The 14,627-nt window shown below is 40.6% G+C and overlaps 1 long non-coding RNA gene across 1 annotated transcript in view; it reads right to left on the bottom strand.

Annotated features, from left to right (window-relative positions):
- Positions 1-5,472: 5,472 nt before the first annotated feature.
- LOC140476394 (uncharacterized) overlaps positions 5,473-14,627 on the bottom strand; it is a 99,178-nt gene continuing 90,023 nt past the window's right edge. Inside the window, exons 2-3 of the long non-coding RNA XR_011960461.1 lie at positions 9,624-9,753; positions 5,473-5,628 (exon numbers count right to left, since the gene is read on the bottom strand). This is a non-coding gene — a long non-coding RNA (uncharacterized lncRNA). The remainder of the gene's footprint in view (positions 5,629-9,623; positions 9,754-14,627) is intronic.

Below are 14,627 nucleotides of genomic sequence, written 5' to 3'. Positions count from 1 at the left end.
ACCCTAATCCTCCTTTTGCAGTGATATTGTTTTTGATGAAGGATCTGAGAAAGCTGAGGAAAGGAATGCATTAAAGGTTGGTTATAGAGATTTTCAGAAAATATTTGACATGGGACAACATTAAAATTCTGTTTTTAAAAAATTAGGCTCATGGAATAGGAAGACCAGTGTCCTATTAGACAAAACCAATTGGCTGGAATGTAGGAAACAGTGTGTCCTGAGAAATGTTGGAATGTAGGAAACAGTGTGTCCTGAGAAATGTTGGAATGTAGGAAACAGTGTGTCCTGAGAAATGTTGTTTTTCATACCAGAAGATGGTAGACCTGATGTTCCTGGATGCTCACTGCTGGATTTTCTTTTTGCTTAATGAATAACTTGTATCATGGAATTAGGTTTAGATTTTCAAAACTTACTTAGGATACTAAACCTGAGGAGTTGACAAACAACAAGGATTTTATGGAACATCTGCAAGGGGACAGAAGTAAGCAAAATAGACAGACATGTGGTAGATGGAATTTAATCCAGACGGGGTTGATATTAGTTATTTTGGAAGAAGCTATATGGAAAGACATGGTTTCAGAGTACGCAGAGAAAGGGGACTTGGGAGTGCACTTGCATCAATCTTTGAAGGTTGAAGGACATATTGAGAGTATGGTTAGCAAAGCATGTGTGATCTTGGGTTACATAGAGGCATTGTGTAAAAAGGCAGGGAAGGTACACTGAGCCATTATAGAGGTTAGTTAGGTCCCAAGTAAAACATTGCTGTACCTTCTAATTTCCTACATTGCATCCAGTTCTGGTTATTGCAGAGATTTACCAGAATAGTTCCAGGAATGAGGAATTTTAGCTATAAGGTCATGTTGGTCTGTTCTTCTTGAGCAAAGGAAATTGAGGAGAAAGTTAATGGAAGTCTCTAAGATTATGGCTGGATAGGATGTATAAAACTGATCTCGTTAGCTGGTGATACAAGGACTAAGGAAGAAAGATTTAATGTTTTAGGAAGGGGGAATGTAAGGGAAAACACTTTTAATATAGTGAGCAATATGACCTGGAGCTCACTGTTGATGAGGGTGTGGATGTGATAATAGTTAATAATTTCAGAAGGACATCGAATGAGTCCTTGAAGGTGATAAACTAGAGAAAAGAGCCTTTCTCAATTGCTTTTTGAAACACTTTAGAAACAACCTATAGTTTTTTTAGACTTTTCAATTGCAGTGAAATTATTCTCCATGTACACTTGTTACAACTCTAACTTCCCAATCCTGGCATCAACAATGGTAAAACTACACTGCTTATGATATTCGTCCCTGTGGCCAAACCAATGGTTTATATACTTTTATCATGAAATGTCTCCGCTCATGCTCCATGCTCCAGTGTTCAAACCAAAATTAATCTAGTTGTTTTTCTTACATTACTCAACAACAGGTATCTGCGTAACCTTCCTGAGATAGCAAACTTGCTTCCACGTTCAAGCAAGAGACATCTATATTGTGTTGGCATTGATCTTCACAAAGAAGTGGACTCAAATATTGTTCACACAACTTCCGAAAATAGTTTGCTGCAAAGATTAGCTCCTGTTTGTGCTCTAGCTCTACGCAGGTACCCTTTTATCCAGTGGCAATGTAGTTTCAACCCAAATTGCTTTAAGAGGAAATAAAGTCAGATATACTATCCTTTGAATTTAATTTCCTCCCAACACATCATGTCCATGGGGGTGGGATCTTCATATTAATATATTAATGAGGAGTTGGCTTGATGTAACACAGGGCGTGTTGCCTGTGATACGGGCAGGTGTGTTGCTTAAAGGATGCAAGTGTTATCAGTAAGGAATTTTTAAACTGATGCGGATATTTGTTTAACATATGAAAAATGGTTAATACTACTTTATTCTATGTAAATGGAAAAGACAATGTTTTGTATACATTAAATGTCTTTAATACTGATTGTCCATATCTTTTTCTTTAAACTGAGAAACACAAAAGGAAAAATCATTCACCAGGCTTTCTTATAATTTCACTATCACATAGTTCCATCCTTTATTACTATTGGGCAGAAGCACGGCGAACAAAGATGTGTCATGTGATGTATACAGGTATCAGAATCTGAAAGGGTTAATGCTGAGGGGTGAATGAAACACTAACCAATATGTTGATATTCCATGGACTTAAGGAGGAAAACAGCTTTATATCTCGAAGGAGTAAGACCTAACATTGAGCCCTCTATAATGATCTGGAAAAACATTGGTACATTTATTAGGATTGCCTTCAGCTTCTCAAATGCTTCTTGGCATTCTGCTGATTATACCACTTTTGCTTGTTTATTTAACAAAATTGTTAAAGGTACAGCTATGATACTGAAATTATGCACACATTTCCAGTAAAACCTACACATTTCTAAAAGTTTCATAATTTCTTATTTAGTTTTAGGAACAGGAGCATTCACATTTTCTGTCCTTGCTCTACAATATGTCCTAGATAAGTTACACCTGCTTTACCAAAATTCACTTTTGGCTAAACATATTGCTAAGTCAGCCAACTGTAATTGTTTAAACAGTTCCTTTCCTTGTCTGTCATGCTTTTCCCTGGTGCTAATGCATACCACAAAATTGTATAGATAAACTCCTGTTACGACTCACTGATGTAGCATGTTAGAAATTGAGCCCTTATATTAGTAGAGTTATCTCAAAGGTTGCATGTTTTATAAAGTATGTAAAGTTCCTCAATTTATCTGAATTTCAGACCCAGATTTTGACTTTCCTTTTTGGCTTTTACAAGCTTCATTTAACATTGTGGGTTTCCCTTGCAACTTCCAGTATTCTAAACAAATGTGGCCCACATTGGAATTAATTTGGCTTCTGATTTTCACATCTGCCCTCAGCATTTTACCTTCTGCTCTGAGGAGGGATTATGGAACATTTACAGCTATCCATTCTTTACTCTGGCTACTTGCCTTCCTTCCACACTCTCATCTCTATCACTTTTGAATTTATGCAAAAGAAGGGCGGCATGGTGGCACAGTGGTTAGTACTGCTGCCTCACAGTGCCAGAGACCCGGGTTCAATTCCCAGGCGACTCTCTGTGTGGAGTTTGCACATTCTCCCTGTGTCTGCGTGGGTTTCCTCCGGGTGCTCCGGTTTCCTCCCACAGTCCAAAGATGTGCCGGTCAGGTGAATTGGCTATGCTAAATTGCCCGTAGTGTTAGGTAAGGGGTAGATGTCGGGGTGTGGGTGGGTGGCGGGGCGGTGTGGACTTGTTGGGACTAAGGGCCTGTTTCCACACTGTAAGTAATCTAATCTAATCTAATTCAAGGTAACAAAGGTTTAGTTTCATGCCTGAGCATATAATTATTGATCATTACTGCTCTCTGGGTAGCGGTTGAAACCCTTTGATCCTTAACATGGGTTGTTATAATGGAAGGTAACGTGTTTTTAAATTCCTTAACTTAAATTTAAGTAAGAATTAAAGGTTAAAACAATGTTTATGTGCTCTGCAAACTTGACTATCCTGCATTTATTTTCCTCAATATACATTGTAAACAATTGTGGCCCCAGCACTGATCCCTGTGGCACTCCAGTAATTATGGGTTGCCTTTCCTGGGAATGTGTCCTTTATCCCAGCTCTCTGTCTTTTTTTAGTTAGCCAATCCTCTATCCATGCTCATACTCTATCTCCAACACCATAGGCTCTTATCTTATTGAGTAGCATTTTGTGTGGTAGCCTTTCGAAAATCCAAATATATTACATGCACTGTTTCTCCTTTATTCTGCTCGTCACCTCCTCAAAGAATTCTAGTAGATTTAGCAGACTTGATTTACCCTTCAGGAAGCCACCCTCTGCTTGATCATATATTTTTCAAAATACTCTGCTATTGCATCATTTATCATAGGCTGGAACATTTTCCCAATACCAGAAATTAAACTGATTTATCGATAGTTACCCAGTTTTATCATCATTTTAAAAATAAAAGTGTGACACTGGCAGTTTTCCAATCATTTGGGACTTTTTCAGAATCTATGGATTTTGGGGGTTTGCTATCTGTGCATCAATTATCTCTGTAGCTACTTATTTCAATATCCTAGGATGCAGCCCATCAGTCCAGAGAACTTATCAGTCTTTAACCCCATCAATTTCCATAGCCATTTTTCTCGAGTGCTAGCTATTGTATTTATTGTGTCTCCTCTTTTTGACCTTTGCTTATTTAGTAATTTTCTTCAGGTTTCAATATTCATATTCAGCGTTATATGTTCTACACTTAGTAATATTCTTCAGGTTTTTTTTTACTAATCTTTTCATGGGAAAACGCAGACTAAATGACAACACAATGTATTGTATATTGTCACAAGAAAGGACCAGGTTAATGTGCTAATCATGTTTCCTTAATTCTTTGTCTCCTGAAATTTGTAAAAACATATTTGCTTCAGTTACTCCTCTTCACGATTGTCATCAGATCACAGAAGGCACTTTCTTTCAGGGAAAATCAGACAGCACCAGCAGCAAGTTTAAAACATACAATTTATTCATCACCATAATTTCTATCGAAGTGTGGATATTTGGATCTTCCCTACCTGTTCGTCTAAATGTAGTTGATTTCCCAGTAAGGATTTGATCTCTTCTGTTTTTTTTCGGTAAGATTTAAATAAATGAGTTGAGAGGTTAAGAATTCCTGTATGTTTTATTCAGAGATGTAGATTCAAGTCACAAAGTGGAGATGAAAGTTTATAACCTCCTGTAAGATTTTTATAATTTTACATTCATTGGAAGTGAATTTGAACCTGGTGTGGTTAAGAAAAATGGGTGACCATATGTTGCTTGTCCATATACCTTTTGTACTTTCCTTCCCATTGATTTTTCCTATTCTCATACTGAGATGTATACATCACTGGTTAGGTCAGTGTTTATTGGCCCTCCCTAATTGCCCAGTTCACAGCCACATTGTTGTGGAGCTGGAGTTGTATGTAGGCAGATTTCCTTCTCGAAAGAATGTTCGTGGACTGGGTGGATTTTTGTAACAATGATTATGTTGTCACCATTGGGTTACCTTTTATTCTGATTACTGAATTCAAATTTCACTATTTGCCCTGGTGGGATTCAAACTCATGTCCCTAGAGCATTAGCCCGGGTTCCAGGCTAATTACCAAACCGGTGATATTATCACATTGCCATAACCTCCCCACTCTCCCCCACCTCTCCATCTTGGCTCCATTTTGTACCCCTACAAATTGAAATATCACTCCAAGCTAGTGTTCAGAACTATTTTAGCATTCTCTTGTTTTCCCAAAAATACGCGATTACGCTGAGGAACATTGGTACATATAATTGCACTTTAGTGACAATATTCACAATAAACATATTTAGCACAAAGAATGCTGCATGAAGAATTCAAGAATCTGAGATGCCAAGAAAGAGTTACAAGATAAGTTCCAAGAAGTCTTTCAAGAATTCTTAAAGCCTGTTACATCTTCCAAGGAAAATGCCTCTCTCGCTGTGCAGACAGAATTTACAAAAGAATCTGAGCAATCGCTTTCGAACCATTCCCTATTGATAGTGCAGTACTCTCTCTCCTGCTTCTCCCATCTCTCATCTTCATTCTTACTCAAGCTTTGACCCCACAGCTGGTACAAGGCGCTTCCTGCAAGGAAAGAAACAACTAATCTGCAGGAAGCAGAGGATTGAAGGGGAACAAAGAAGAGTGCTTTGAAGAGGCAACTAACTTAAAATATGCAGCAATTAGACAGAGATCAAAACGTTGCTAAAAATTGCTCTGGTAGTGAAGTGCATGTCTTTCATTTGAAACATAAGAGTTAACACTAATTAGTGCATCAAGTGTAACTCCCCTTGAGCTATTTGGCATCAGCTCTGTGGAGCTCTGACAGCAGTTTAATTATGGTAGCAATATCTGTCAGCATTTGTTTAAAGCTTCCTAGGTTAATATACCTACAAAGTGTGGTGGCAGGATTTCTGTTGGGAGAGAGTGTAGGAGTGTGTGGTGTTGGATATTTGTGTGGCAGATTATATTGGGATGCATCAGATCACTGGTTTCACCAATCCCTTTTAGTAGTAACTAAAATACAAAAACCATAAGAGCAGCTGTTTTAAATGAGGCAATAAGGGGTCTCATCCCTTCTATGATCGCTCCCTGGTTATGTCCTGACGTTAATCATAAAGAAGTATACAACAGGTAACAGCTTGTCATGGAGACACAGGTCTATTGCTAATAAGCTAATGGTTGGCATGATTATGTGTCTGTGGAAAATTCAGCGACAGGGGAAGGATTTGTTTCAGGGAAATCCATTTAGGCATTTGAATGAAGAAACAGTGGGGGAATCCCCTGCTGTAAAAGGGTCATTCATGGGCATTATTTGTAAGCAGTCAAACTACTGCAAACCAGTGGGAGATGGCAATTTGAATGGGTACATTTCACAATGGCCAGCCCTCCCATTCAGCCAGCACTCACTGGCAATCAGCACTGGTTATGAAAGTGGTCCTTAATTTGTCATTAAATAGTGATATTATTTGTCTGAACTGGTGAGTGATTAAATATTTGTGGCACTGCAGGTGGTTTCTCTGCATGATAGGCTATTTTGATGTTGGTAGCTACCTGCACTCATGTACCATGTCTTGATACTATGCACTGGCTTCAAAACTTTTTCCACTCTCCAAACTGAAATACTTATTATTTATCAGGGAATGTTGCAGGCTTAGCTGCACCTGCTCCCCACCATCCCCCATCTCTAGGTGACCTAGAAGCAGGATTTCTCATGAAACCATTGCAGCCTTTTTAATGTCTGTCCTTCTATGGTGTACTGAATAGGAAGTTACAGAATGATGACCCAGGGATGATGGTTGTGGTACATATTCCAGTTAGGATTTGTCACTGGAAGAGGAATTTGGAGTTGTGTGTTTCCCATGGACTTGTTGCTCTTGTCTATCATGGCTGAGGTTAAATGGATGTCAGGGAGCATCTGCCTGAGTTTAGTAAGTTTCAAAAAACATCCTTTAGATAATGCATTGTTGATGGAGGGGGTTGGATATTGATTTCAATGGCAGGGCATTCAAGTTAGTCAGACTGGTCTTTCCTGAAGCAAGTGGAAAGATTAAATCACATTCTAGATAAGTACAAGGTAAGAGGGATATGGGTCAAATACAGGTAGGTGGGGCTAGTTTAGTTTGGAAACTTAATTGGCTTGGACGGGTTGAACTGAAGAGTGCCTTTCCATGTATGACTCTGACTCTAAGTGCTTTTCCATCTTTTGTCTTCTGTAACTATAAAGAGTGGGGCAGCATCCGAGGAGTAGGACAGTCGACATTTCAGCATAAGCCCTTCATCAGGAATGTAAATTTGTGATAAAGAGTTTATGCCTAAAACATCGACTCCCCTGCTCCTTGGATGCTGCCTGAGCTGCTGTGCTTTCCCAGCATCACACTTTTTGACTATGACTCTCCAGAATCCGCAGTCCTTACTTTCACCAGGTTTCTTTAAATATAAGGTTATCTAAATCCTTGCTACCCAATTCCGAATTTGTAACAGATTAGCCTGACTGACATAAATTGCTGGTTAAGTAACAGCTTAATTTTGTTTTACAAATTTCACCATGGCCTCCATCTTCTTAACTGCCCTTTGTCCTGCATTGCTTCTACATATCTATGATTCCCCAATTTCCCCAATATTAAATATTCCAGAATTGATGGGAATGCTTTCAGTTTCGAACATCTGGAATTCCTGTCCTACATCTCTCTACTTCCCTAACTCTGTTTTCTCTTTAATGCATTCCTCAAAACCTATCTCTTTGTCCCATATTTTGTACATCCTTTCCCAATATTTCCTTTTATGTATTAGTGTAAAATGCTGTTTGATAACATCACTATGAAATGCCTTGGGATATTTTACTATGCAAGTTTTCATTATTCCTGATTTACTTTGAAACTTTAATTTCTGATGTTCTAATTCAGATTGGCTCTGTATATTCATCCCCTCTGTCATCAATAGCAGACTCTTCACCTTGTGTATTTCTGCATGTTGAATACAATTCCCAGATATCTCAACTTCAAAAGCCTCTTGAAAAGGACTTTGAATATATTAATAGAGTCAGTTACCTAATTTTCAACAAAAACTTTATATATTAGTATTTTCAGCTTCTTCTATAAACCTTGACTCTTTTAAACAAAGACCATGGATTTTTGTTGATGTCACATACATAAATATCAATAAATTTGCTACCTGTCTAATAAATAGTGTTTTCTTTTTAAGAAAGTGTGCATGTGATGATTTTGATTACCTAAGAAAGTGTACATATCTTGTTAATGCATTTTATTCATTGTCTGTGGAGAGTTCTAATTTGTGACTAAAATAAAGAATCGTAGACCTAGAGTCACCTAGAGTCAAAACATGTGGTGCTGGAAAAGCACAGCAGCTCAGGCAGCATCCGAGGAGCAGGGGGGTTGATGTTTTAGTCATAAATTCTTCATCAGGAATGGGGCTTATGCCGAAATGTTGACTTTCCTACTCCTCGGATGCTGTCTCACTCTTTGTATTTACAGAAGACAAGCTTTTATTCTGTTTCTCTTTACATAGATGCTGCCAAGAATGTCTCCAGGAATCTCTGCTTTTGTTCCTAATTTACGAATGCTCAGTACATACCGGTTCATTCTTTCTGTTTCCTTTTCCTTGGAAAAGGAGAGAAGGATTCAGGGACAGCTGACCAATTCAATACAAAATTGGCTTGACAGAAAGAGACGGAGGATGATGGTGGAGGAACTACAAACAAGAAATGCTGGAGATCACAATGGGTCTGGGAGCATCCCTGGAGAGAGAGCAAGCTAATGTTTTGAGTCTAGATGGCTTTATCAGAGCCGGTGAAGTATGGAGGGGCAGCATTTATGCAATAGTTGGGGGGGAGGGGGTTGGGACTTGGAGTGCTGGGGTAGAAATGATGTTGATAGCTCAGATTATGTGATCCAAATGTCACAATGGTGTCAAAAAGTGTAACGCTGGAAAAGGACAGAAGGTCAGGTAACATCCGAGGAGCAGGACAGTCAACAGTTCGGGCATGAGCCCTTCATCAGGAATGTGTTTACCTGCCAGACTGGAAACAACAGTCATTCCCACTGGGGTCGGGTGGGGTGAGAGGGGACATGGCAACAGAGAATGTACCAAGCAAAACTAAAAGGAAGAGAAGGAATAGGTTCATAATTTGAAGGTGTTGAACTCATTTATGAAGGTTGTAAAATGCCTAGTTTGAAGATATTACTCCTCCAGTTTGTGGTGTGATTCACTGGAACACTGCAACGTGCCAAGGACAAACAATATGGGATGTGAGCAGGACTCTTTGTTAAAATATGGGAAGGTCGGTTTCATGTTTGCACACAGACAAGAGGTGTTCTGCAAAGGAGTCACTCAGTCCGCAGGTGGTTTCTCCAATGTAGAATAGGCCACAATGAGTGCAGTGAATACAATCCACAAGATTGGAGGAGGTACAGGTGAAATGCTGCTTCACCAGGAAAGACTGTTTAGGCCCTTGGATGGTGAGCAGGGAGGCGGCATTTTATTAAGTATGGCATCAAGGAGCCCTGGCAAAACTGGAATCAATGGGTATCAGGGGCAAACACTCCACTGATTTGTCATACCTGGCACAAAGGAAGATAGTTGTGGTTGTGGAGGGTCAGTCAGCTCTGTTCCAGGACATCTTTGCAGGAGTCCCTCAGGGTAGTGTTCTCGGCCCAACAATCTTCAGCTGTTTCATCAATGACCTTCCCTCTGTCATAAAGTCAGAAGTGGGGATGTTTACTGATGATTGTATAGTGTTCAGTAACATTCGTGACTCCTCAGATACTGAAGCAGTTCATGCTCAAATGCAGCAAGATCTGGACAATATCCAGGGTTGGGTCGACAAGTGGCAAGTAACATTCACGCCACACAAATGCTAGACAATGACCATTACCAATAAGAGGCACTCTAACTGCTGCCTCTTGACATTCCATGTTATTACCATCACTGAGTCCCCCAATGTCAACATCCTTGAGGTTACCTTGGACCAGAAACTCAACTGAATTCATCACATAAACACAGTGGCTACAAAAGCAATTCAGAGACTAGGGATACTGCGGCACCCAAAGTCTATCCACCATCTCTAAGGCAGAAAGCAGGAGTGTGATGTGATGGAATACTCCCCACTTGCCTGGCTGGGTGCAGCCCCACATCCAGGACAAAGCAACCCATTTGATTGGCGCCACATCTACAAACATTCAATCCCTCCATCGCCGGCGCTCAGTAGCAGCAGTGTGTACTATCTACAAGATACACTGCAGAAATTCACCAAAGATCCTTAGACAGCACCTTCCAAGTACGCGACCACTTCAATCTAGAAGGACAAGGGCAGCCGGTACTTGGGAACACCACAACCCACAAGTTCCCCTCCAAGCCACTCATCACCCTGACTTGGAAATATACTGCCTTTTCTTCACAGTTGTTGGGTCACAATCCTGGAATTCCTTCCCTACCAACATTGTGGGCCAACCCACAGCAAGTGGACTGCAGTGATTCAAGAAGGAAGCTCACCACCTTCTCAAGGGCAAATAGGGATGGGCTATCAGTGCTGGCCAGCCAACGATGCCCAAGTCCCACAAATGAATAAAACAAAACAGGGACCCATGCGGGTGCTCATAGCCACTTCTTTGACTTGGCAGAAGTGAGATGGATTAAAGGAGAAATTGTTCATTGAGAGAACAAGTTCAGCCAAGCAGAGGAGAGTGAAGATGGATGGGGGTTGTTCAGGTCTCTGGTTGAAGAAGAAGCTGAAAGCTCTCAGACCATCCTGGTGGGGAATGGAGGTACAGAGGGATTGGACATCTATGGTGAACAGGAGGCAGTTATGGTCAGGGAACTGGAAATTGTCAATATGACAGAGGCGATCAGAGGAATCGTGGATGTAGATGGACAGGGTCTGGACAAATGGAGAAAGGATGGTGTCAAGGTAGGAGGAAATGAGCTCAGTGGGACAGGAACAGGCTGATATGATGGGCCTACTGGGGCAGTCTGGTTTGTGGATTTTTGGAAACAGGTAGAAGCCAACTGTTTTGGGTTGGAGACTCTACGATTGGAGGCAGTGGGGGAAATGATCTCTGGAGGTAATGAGGTTGGACAGTCCTGGTAACAATGGCTTGATGTTCAGATGTGGGTCATGGTCCAGGGGGAGGGAGGAAGAAGTGTCCAAGAATTAGGGTTGAACCTCTGCAAGATAACGATCAATCCGCCAGACTATAATGGCAATAGCTCTGTTAGCAGGTTTGATAACAATCTTAGGGTTGGACCAGAGAGCGCGAAGTGCAGAAATTTCAGAAGGGAATAAGGTAGAGTGGGTGAGAGGAGCAGAGAAATTGAGATGCCAATGTTATGCCAGCAGTTCTCAAGGAAGAGATTGAGGACGGGTAGGAGGCCAGAGAAGGGGTCCAAGTGGAGGAAAAATATTGGAAGGCGGGTGAAGGGATCATTGAAAAGAAGGGGTGGGAATCCTGCTTGAAAAAGTGAGCGTGAAGATGGAAATGGTGGAAAAACAGTTCAATGTCATGGCGAGCCTGAATTTCATTAAGGTGGGATGTAGGGATATGAAGCTTAGACAATGGAGGGTTGTTTTTCAACTGGACACCTATGACCAGCAGAGTTCCAAGGGATCAGTAGTGGGTCCATTTTTGTTTGTAGTTTATATAAATGATTTGGATGAGAATTTAGGAGGCAGTAATTTTGTGTACGACGCCAAAATTGATGGTATAGTGGACAGCAACGAATGTTACCTAAGATTACAAAGAGATCTTGGTCATTAGGTTCAATGAGCTGAGGAGTGGCTAGTGGAATTTAATTTGCATTTTCGTAAAGCAAATAATGGCAGGACTTATATAATTAATTGTAGGGTACTGGGTAGTGTTGTGGAACATAATTTCTTGAAACTTACACCACATGTAGATAGGATTGTTAAGAAGGCACTTAGCACGCTTGCCTTCATTGCTCAGACTTTTCAGTATAAGAGTTGGAATATCATGTTGTGGTTGTACAGGATGTTGGTGAGGGCTCTTCTGGAATACTGTGTACAGTTCTGGTCACCCTGTTATACGAAGGATTTTATTAAATTAGGGAGGGTTCAGAAAATATTTACCAGGGTGTTGCCAGGAATGGAAGGTTTGAGTTATAAAGATAGGCTGGGATCTTTTTCACTGGAGTGTAGGAGGTTGAGAGATGACCTAATCAAGGCTTTTAAAATCATGAGGAGAATAGCAAGGGTCTTTTCCCTCAGATAGGGGAGTTCAAAAATAGGAGGCATAGTTTTAAAGTGGGAGGAGAAAGATTTAAAAAGGACATGATTGATCAATTGTCATGTGTACCTAAGTACGGTGAAACGCTTTGTATCCAAGCAGTAAAAGTAGATCATAATAAGCAAGAACATATAGGGTGAAAAAACATTTAGGCAGAGGCGTATAGGTTACATCATACAGGGGTTGCAGTAGGCAAGACCAACATTAGCAAGGTCAGCATTATTTGAAGTTAGAGAGTCCATTCATCAGTCTAACAACAGCAGGGAAGAAGCTGTTCTTGAACCTGCTGGTACATGTGTTCAAGCTTCTGTATCTTCTGCCTAATGGATGAGGTTGTAGGAGATCATTACCAGGGTACAATGGGTCTTTGATGATGTTAGCAGCTTTTCCTCAGCAGTCTTTTTACACAGAGAATAGTCCATATGTGAAATGAACTGCTAGAGGAAGTGTGGATGCAGGTACGGTTACAACATTTAAAATATTTGGATAAGTAAATGAATAGAAAAGCTTGGAGGGATATGGGTCAAATGCAGGCAAGTGGGGCTAGTTTGGTTTGGGAACGTGATTGGCATGGACAAGTTGGACTGAAGGGTCTGTTTCCATACCATGTGTTGCTATGACTGTATAACTGAGTAAAGCCAATTCCATTTCAATAAATCGTTGTGTTTCCGTTTGAACAATTCACCATGAGAGATTGGTAAGTGGGATCAGATTGTGTTTTCTTCCATTCCATTTTGCAGCAGCTGCTTTCCAAGAGCAATTTTTCTTTTTAACGTTTGTTATTGTGCTCAGGTGGTTCATTTTTCTTGAAGAAAATTAAATCTCTCTTTACTGCAGTTGTCAAATAAAAGTTTGCAGTTATGTTTCCACTTTGAATCTATCTTTTTTCATGTTACTGTTTGCCTGGATAAAATTGTCATTAAATTCGTTAACATCTGAATATTATGCTTTCCCACAATATGATAGTTGTTACCTAATATTTGAAAGCAGTTCATCAGCCAAAAGCTGTCTAACATAGAAAAGGGAACTACTTGACGCTGTTCAATTGCAATCTCTTTGATGTCTCCCTTTGCATGACACACACAGGAACAAAAAGGTATAGCTCATCACTTGCAAGAATTGATATCATCACAATGTACAGCCAAGGAAGGAGCTAATTTTATAATATTTGTTCAGAAAGTGAGAACTGTTTGTGTCAGATTGTCTTTGCAATGCACATACACAGGTTTGAGAACAAGAGGACACAGATTTAAAGTAATTTGCAAAAGAAGCAAATGTGAGAAAAGCCTTTTTAACTCGGTTAGTACCTAGGCCTGGAATGCACTGCCTGGAACAGTAATGGAGGCAAGTTCAATTAAGGCATTCAAAAGGGCATTGGGTGATTATTTAAATAGAATGTTCACTTATTTTATTAATTGAACAGAAGCAATGAGCAAGGTTTGGGGGCAAAGAGCCCTTTTCCTGCCGAAGTCGTAATACTCATTGGGAGGAGGCAGGGCCTCTTTTTGCACCATAGTAATTCTGTCTGATGGAAGGAATAAAAATATACAAAGGAATGATTAACTTGTTTTAAAGACATGGTATGTCTTGGGTCTGCTGCACGTATCTTCTTCGATTCAATAAAGTCAGTTCCCCCCGTTGGCAGTGTGAGGATTTAACTTTTATGTGGAAGCTCTGGACAGGCCTTCTGCTTTCTGGATGGTATGGCAATTGCCAAAAAAGTTTAAACTTGCAATGGACAATTATCCTGCATTCAGAGCTCTCCAAGAAAATATCCGACTCTGTGCTAGAGTCAAATATTTTGGAGGGTTCTGACTCAACTGGATAGTTACCCAGGAAATGTTCAGTGGATAAGCACAAGATTTAATTCCTGGGTAATAATACAGCTGAGCCCCAACTCCTCACTAGACTTCTTGACCAGCCCCCTTTGATCAGTCACTAACCGCTCCCCAATGTGACATCCATCCAACCTGACTGTAGCTTACCTCCTGTCCAGCAAAGCCCTCCAAAATACATTCCCACTCAAATCGAGCACACCCCATTACCTAACACGGAGGAGAAAGTGAGGACTGCAGATGCTGGAGATCAGAGCTGAGAGTGTGTTGCTGGAAAAGCGCAGCAGGTCAGGCAGCATCCAAGGAGCAGGAGAATCGACGTTTCGGGCATGAAGAAGGGCTCCTGAAGAAGGGCTTATGCCCGAAACATCGATTCTCCTGCTCCTTGGATGCTGCCTGACCTGCTGCGCTTTTCCAGCAACACATTTTCAGCCCAATACCTGACACCCCAATGTCTCAACTACCACATTAACTGGATCAGACTATCTGC

Source organism: Chiloscyllium punctatum, chromosome 4 (assembly GCF_047496795.1).
Source record: "Chiloscyllium punctatum isolate Juve2018m chromosome 4, sChiPun1.3, whole genome shotgun sequence".
NCBI classification, from domain to species: domain Eukaryota; kingdom Metazoa; phylum Chordata; class Chondrichthyes; order Orectolobiformes; family Hemiscylliidae; genus Chiloscyllium; species Chiloscyllium punctatum.
This window is presented reverse-complemented; position numbering and strand designations above follow the sequence as displayed.